Source organism: Hyaena hyaena, unplaced genomic scaffold (assembly GCF_003009895.1).
Source record: "Hyaena hyaena isolate Hyena2069 unplaced genomic scaffold, ASM300989v1 scaffold_579, whole genome shotgun sequence".
In the NCBI taxonomy this organism is placed as follows: domain Eukaryota; kingdom Metazoa; phylum Chordata; class Mammalia; order Carnivora; family Hyaenidae; genus Hyaena; species Hyaena hyaena.
Window position 1 is genome coordinate 687,995 of NW_024081207.1, and position 7,674 is coordinate 695,668.

At 42.6% G+C, this 7,674-nt stretch overlaps 1 long non-coding RNA gene across 1 annotated transcript; it reads right to left on the reverse strand.

The window, feature by feature from the left end:
- Window positions 1–1,334: 1,334 nt before the first annotated feature.
- Window positions 1,335–5,336, reverse strand: LOC120248242. Its single transcript, XR_005532532.1, has 2 exons — window positions 5,235–5,336; window positions 1,335–1,699 (listed from the first exon to the last, which is right to left on the reverse strand). It is a non-coding gene; the product is annotated as an uncharacterized LOC120248242 (long non-coding RNA).
- Between the last annotated feature and the right edge of the window lie 2,338 nt (window positions 5,337–7,674).

Consider the following 7,674-nt stretch of genomic DNA (forward strand, 5'->3'; position numbering starts at 1 on the left):
TACCGACTGAGCCACCCAGGCGCCCCGAGAGAGAGAATCTTAAACAGGCTCCATGCTGAGCAACGGGGCTTGATCCCACAGTCCTGAGATCATGACCTGAGCTGAAATCAAGAGTCTGTTGCTTAACCAACTGAGCCACCCAGGCGCCCCACACATAACTTTTAAAGAAAAAATATACCTACTGATTTTTTCATTATTAAATTACCAATAAAGGGATTTAATTTTAGATAAAATTATTCATTCAACAGATATTTACTTCCTTCTTATATATTACTAAGTACAAGTAGGATAGAAAAAACAGATGGCCAGTGTGTGGCCACCAAAAAGCCTAAATCCTCACACAAGTTTGGTTCTCAACCTTTTGTGAATTAGGGTAAATGATCTCATTGTGCCATGCTAGTATTTTTAGTGTTTATTTTATGGTGCCTATTAAAAGCTTAATTAAAAACATTAAAGTAATTATATTACTTATCCCTTAGTCTCTCTTTCTGTATAATCACTGTTGGGGCAGAATATCTTCCTCAGGGCATGATAAAAGATAAACAAAAGATAGATGATAGTGCAAGATATGAAATACCCAAATAATTAGGTTTCAGACTTCAAATTTAAGATTTCATTCTCATCTTGGCATTTTCCTGAAGAAGCAGCAAGAGGCAATTAAAAAGGTGTTTTTTACTTGAGACTTGAATTTTTGTCCATCTTTGGTCCCAGAGACTAGTGGGCCCCCTCAGCAGCTTCCCTGACCCATTCATGTAAAGGATTCTGTGGTGGCTCTGGGTTTCCTAATCTACTGTGTATGAAGACCTGTTTCCTGCAGATGGCTGTAAAGGGTTCATCTATGTCTGGGGCTTGCTGATGGGAGTTTTCGCTCTGAGGGGTAAGGGCTGCCCAAGCAGGGAGACCTCTGTCCCATTACGGAAAGAGTCTTGGCTTTCCCTGGACAATACATCAAATTTTGTGAGAGAACAGTCCTCTTGTTTTATTTATTCCCTTTGCCCACCTCTCAGTTCCCCATCAGTGAAATGAGGATAACAATCCTTTTCTGTCAGGATGATTGTGAGGAGTAAAGGCAGTTCCTGGCACCAAGTAGGTGATCGAGAAGTGAATCAATAAGGGGCGCCTGGGAGGCTCAGTCGGTTAAGCATCTGACTCTTGATTTTAGCTCAGGTCATGATCTCATGGTTCATGAGTTTGAGCCCCACATCGAGCTCCATGCTGACAGTGCAGAGCCTGCTTGGGATTCTCTCTCTGCCTCTCTCCTGCTCTCTCTGTTTCTCAAAATAAATAAACTTTAAAAACTCTTCTAAAAAAGAAGTAAATCAGTAAGTGATGGGTTCGAGCTTATCCCCATATAATTTTATTAAGGACACGTGGTACACCAGGGTTGGTTTAAGATACTTGCTGAGGCTCACAGGCCCACAGCCCACCTTTGGCGAAGGCTCAGTGTTCTCTCAGCAGCAGTCTTCCCAAAAGGCCAGCCACGCAGTAAGGCTTCTGGCCCTGCTGCCAGTGGGGGTTCTGCAGAGAATGACTGATACAGCCGGCCTGCTACCACTGCACACCTAAGGTAGACTGGAGGCACAGTCTACATGGAGGTACAGACCAGGTGGTGATGCTCCAATAAGCACATTGGGGGAATCAGGAAAGTTGAATGAATGGTCACTGCAGGTCCCTCTTTTTCACAGCTGTCTCCAGGTCCCTGTGGAAAAGATGAAGCTGGGTTTACCAGGTTTGCCTTCTGATTTATGTGTAAGACCAGAAGCTGCCACTTGGTTTGCATGCATTCAGATAGATGAAGTGCCTACCATGTAAGTTTGGGGTTACAAAGGAAGGACACGATGAGTCTCTGACATACCCTCTTCCCTTCCAATATTTACAGAGGCATGAGCTGGATCTTCTGGAAGTTAGCATGGTAGTTTTAAAATGAGTCCACAAATTCTTTGAAATGCCTCCCCTTGAAAGGTGGATCTAGTACCCCCTAGAGCTTCTGGGCTTCTGATGAATAGAATATGGTGGAACTGATGAGCCCTCACTTTTGAAGACAGGTCATACAGCTTTCTGCTGGCTCTCTTCTTACTTGCTCTTGGAACCCAGCTTCCATATTGTACAGAAGGTTGGACCACACACAGAAGGGATGTGTGGCTGCTTCACTAGCCACATCAGTTAAGCCCTCAGCCCACAGCCAGCATCAATCACCAGACATGTGAGTGAAGGAGCTTTCAGATGATTCTAGCCCCAAATCTTTGAGACTGATAAACTCTCCCCTTTGTGCCCTGTCTGAATTCCTTTCTTCTAGGAAAAATACGAAATGATTACTATTGCTGTAAGCCACCAAGGTTTTGTGTTATTGGTTATACAGAAATGGATAACCAGTATAACCAGTTTGTTGTGACAAGTTAGGGCATCTTCCACAATCAGACTTTTTGAATAAGCTTATACACAGGCTGCAAATGACTGTCATCCATTTAATTTCCAAAGGTCATTGAAGGGTCTAGGCAAGAAAAGCATTTTTTTCAGTCTTATGAGGTAAAGCAGTGATTCTCAGCTGGGCACCAGTCTCAGAAGGCATATCTAGGGAAGGATGGTTGGGGGCTGAGCAGTGTTCAAGGCAGTCCTGCAAAAGAAAGAATTAGCTAACATCCCACACAGCTTTCAATTGTTATTTGCTCAATGGCTCCTGTTGGATCTGGCCAATGCAAGGCCCTGAGAAGAGAATGGAGGGTAGAAGGAGAGAGGTCAGGCTACTTACCATTCTGGTTTCCTCCCCACCCAGTGCCCAGCGGCCTGTTGGTTGTGGCCAAGTTCCTCTGTCCAAAGCTACATCACTGGGGTAGTCAGCTCCATGACTCACTGAGTTCCATCCATAGCTGCTTCCCTTTGAACCTACAGGAACTTTCACTAGCCCCTAGAGTGCCTCACCCTCCCCTGATGGTTTCCCATAAGCCTGCCTGTACCTTCATGAGACATCCTTCATGTCATTCTTCACACACACTATTTCCTGTTGGGGCGCCCATTGATACTTTGTATGTCCACCATGTCCCTCTTCAGAGGTGTATTTGTCCTAACATGTTATCCCTGCTTACATTAAGATTAGTGTCCCACTTCTCTTTGCAAATGCAAATAAGTCTGGTCTAGCTTATCTGAACACTAGTTTTCATTCTATCCTCTACCCTTAAATGTTGTTTTTTATTTTTCCGTACTTCTCATCTGGAATGTGTTTGGAACTTCTCACTTACTTTTAAATCCAAACTTATTAATTACAAGTAAGTATAACTATTTGACTTCTACATAAAGGTATAAGCATTTGCTCTTTTATTATGTTTTCTAGTGGAGTCATGATAAAACAACTGCATACTGAAATACATGTTATGTAGTATTTCTTTACAAATTACTTCTCTTCTACTTTTATTATAGTTTGGAATATATACATATATATTTACATATATATAGTCCAGAATATATATATGCACATGATATATATGATTTATATATGATGTGTACATGTGTGTATGAATGTATGTATGTATTAATTATATGCATTTATTACCATGAATTTCATTTCCAGGCAGTGAAGGTGATTTACCCAATTACAATAGAGTGGTTGTTGGGTCTCATAGGGTTGAGGACCTCTGACTAAGAGCTCCACAGTGTTGGAAAAGGGTTGAATACAGCGTCCTCCGTGACATTGACATTGACTACCCCACAGATCCCCTGCGCACCATGTAAGATTTTGTGGCCTTCCAAAGAATGGCTATCCATCAATCCACAAAAAAGCCTCCCATGTGCAGGAAGCTTCCATTTGAGTGCCTTCCCCCTCAAATCTTCTAGAAGTCCAGTGTGCATTCTGAACCCCATCAACCCTTGGAAGCCTTAGAATTGCTCCGCTGTTGATTGAAATTACAGTCCGCTGGGGTGGAAATGAACAACGTGGCTTCCTTGGCCTGTGTTTACTACTCCTGTCCTCCGTTTCCTAAGACAGTGGGAATAGGCACCAACTAGACAAAGCAGCACAGACAAGGTCATGAGGACCTTCTGAAGGGGATCACTGAATCCAGGAGTGATCACCTTGGGCCATGCCAGTGCCTCTTGGAGAAGACCAGTTGTTAAAAATAGTTGTAAGGAAAGGACATGATTAAAACACATCATCCTACACACTGACTGGTAGTCTTAATTCTCTTATCCTTCTATGCTCCCACGAAATACCCCTTCCCTTTAGAAAGCTGCTGATTATAATGAAACCAGACACAAGATACACTAGAGCAGGTCTCACTAGAATCAGTTAGACTCTTGACTGCTGTAATCATCATGGCTTCATAATATCATCTTCTTCCACGGAGCTGAGAATCATTTGCAGACATGACCTTATTTGTCTATATGACCAACCTATCCATAGGCGGAGTATTATCATCCCCATCATGCCTCACGCAGTTGGGGCTTTCTCAAGATCACCTGGAAAATTGGCCATAAAGACGAGGCTGGAAGCAGTATTGTAATTTTCATTTTCATTCTGGACCTGTTAGAGCTTGTGGCCACTGGCTGCAAGGCATGTGAGACACCTGGGAAAATGCATATGCACGTTACCATCCAAATGTGAAAACAGCAATATCAAAGCCTAGATGTTTGAAATGCTCTCCAAAAGAGGAAACAAAAAAGATTCTAACATATCACCAAAAGAAACTGTAGAATATCTCTGGCTAACACTCCTGCCAAAAGCACTTGGGTCTTCTCAGTGTCACACCATGAAAATAATAGGGGAAGGGAAGGAAAGGGAAGGGGAGGGGAGGGGAGGGGAGGGGAGGGAAGAAAGAGGGAAGGAAGGAAGGGAGGAAGGAAGGAGGGGAGGAAGGAAGGAAGGAAGGAAGGAAGGAAGGAAGGAAGGAAGGAAGGAAACACACAAATGAACATTAGGGTGAGGGTCCCCTTTCTACTCCAGCTGACTGGCAAACATTAATGAGTCGGAAGACACGAACGCTTGGTGCAGATGTGGGGAAAATGGGTAGTCTTATGCAGAGCCATAGGAATTATGTCGTCATTGTTCGAAAGANAGAAAGAAAGAAAGAAAGAAAGAAAGAAAGAAAGAAAGAAAGAAAGAAAGAAAAAGAAGGAAAGAAAGAAATATGAATAAAAATAAAGAAATAAAATCAAGAGACATTCCTTTTATCAAAACAGTGCAGGTAACAGGGAGATAGATCCCTTTTGGAGCCCTTGGCTACTAGAGGCATTGCAATACTCACACAGGAGAGAAAATCCAAGAAAAGGAGAGAGAGAATTTGCCTTTTTAAAACATCTAATTTTCATCTCCAATTCACTGGAATCTTCTTCCTTTTTGGTGTATCCTTCAGTGACAACCAAGAATCTGAGGCAACTCAGGGAATTCTCAGTTAATGCATATGCCCTCAGCACATGTGATGCACTCATGACCCTGTGTGGTTGACATTAATGTCAACCCTGGAGCTGAAAATATCCTAGCCTATTGTTAATCTGAAGTTTATTTCCTAAATCAGAAAACCTAACTAAAACTATAGTAGAATATAGTATAGAAATAAATTTGAAAGCATCTCTCTAATGTTTTACGTTTAGAGTTTGGTTTCCACCTGGCCTGGTAACACAGAGCTTTTCTAGCATGCTCATCCAGACTGTAGAGCATCTTGTGAAGTAGGATGAGGCACCAGCCCTGGGTGACCTTGCACACACCACAGCTCCTGTGCCTGGATACTTCATCATAAAGGAATAGGGCCAAAGCCAGAGAGAGCTCCCACCTGCTTATACATGACTCTGCTTGATTAGACTGCATGCTTTTTTGGCCATACTTGGAGGTAGCTTTGTCCCCCTTTGTGATGTGTACCCCACCATTGCCAGGTAATTATCTGATTGAACTTTGTGTGCCAACCCAATGTTACAGACCTTTCTGTATCACTACATTGACATGAATATTTCTTTACTTCATCAGCTCCCTAACGAGACTGTCTTTATTTTATTATTAACTAATTTTTTTAATGTTTGTTTACTTTTGAGAGAGAGAGCGTGAGTGGGGGAGGGGGAGAGAGAAAGGGGACAGAGGATCCAAAGTGGATTCTGCACTGACAGCAGAGAATCTGATGCATGGTTCAAATTCATGAACCGTGGGATCATAACTTGAGCCAAAGTCGGGTGCTTAACTGACTGAGCCACCCAGGCGCCCCCCTCCCCCCACTTTTTAAAGTAAATTCAGTGACTTCTTTTTTTAATTTATTTATTTTGAGAGAGAGAGAGAGAACGAGTGGGGGAGAGGGCAGAGAGAGAGAGAGAGAGAGAGAATCCCAACCAGGCTCCACACTGTCAGTGTGGGGCCCGATGCGAGATTCAAACCAACGAACAGTGAGATCATGACCTGAGCATAAATCAGAGTCTGACACTTGACCAAGCGAGCTGCCCAGGCACCCCGAGACTGAGTGTCTTGAGCGTAGGGACAGGATTCCTCTTTGAATCCCAGCAACCCAGCTGAGTAGGGCACAGTAAGTACTCAGTACACAGCTGTTAGTTGTCTGTATGTTAGAGCATTTATCAAACCAATATAAATAGATAAGAAATATATCAAATTAATATAATTATACTATATGGATATATTTGTGGGAGATACATTTTTTAAAAACTTAATTTACTTTAATAATGATAATCTGACATTTTTGTTTCTTAAAAAAAGTTTCCAAAAGACCTGTTTCCAGGCAAAAGGAAAGTGAATGTGACATTTCATCAATGAAATTTAAGCAGGAAAGAAAATGAGACCCTTTCATATTTTATTTTCAGTCAAATCTTGAACTCCAAGGAATTCAAAATGTATCATATAAACAAGACTGATTTAGCTTTTGGAACATATTTGAACAATGAACTGGAAGAAGATACAAAAATAACCATTTAATATCTGCCCTCTTGCTGGAGTCCATGAATCAACTCCAGAACTCTGAACTTTCAATTCACGGAATTAGTGATTTTTTTTCCTTAGTGTCTGTCTTTCAAAAGACGATCACTTTATAGTTGACGGCACAGATCCTTTTATTTCACTTTGTAAAGCCCTAGGCCAACAGGACCCCAGAACGTCAAACTGCACAAAACAGGAAAACATTCTGGGGAGAGTTCTGATTCTTAGTACTCCGAGTTTTCTAGATGTCTGGACAACCAGGGGCTGCCAGGCAACAGCAGTCTCCTCCCTTCTATCTCTGCAGCTCATCAGAAGTTACTCAAAAGTCCCTGGAGTCACCTGCCCATCTCTTTGTTCTTATCTTTCCATGTCAAGGTTCCAACCAACTCCTGAGTACTTGCTGAGTGTCAGCTCTGAGGGCGTTAGGTATAAAATGAGATCTGGCACCTCTCCTGGGGGAGGTCATTCCTGATGAGAGAAAAAGCCAGGAGAAACATGCCACATGGCACCACCATAAGAAGCATCAAGACAGAGGCTTGTCACATGTGCCAGGAAATCCACATAAAGTAGGGAGTGGGTCGGGAGGCTTCAGAGAAGAGGTGACACTTGAGTGAGGCCTTGAAGGATAAGAGTTTGCTAGGGGAAGAAGGTGATGTTCAACCCATGCGGTACTGGAAGGCGAGGGGCTTAAGCACAACATTTTGAGGAAATTACAAGCAGTTTGAAGTGGCAGAAAGCAACCGTGAGATGAGGAGGGGGAGCAGAGAAGAGGGCCA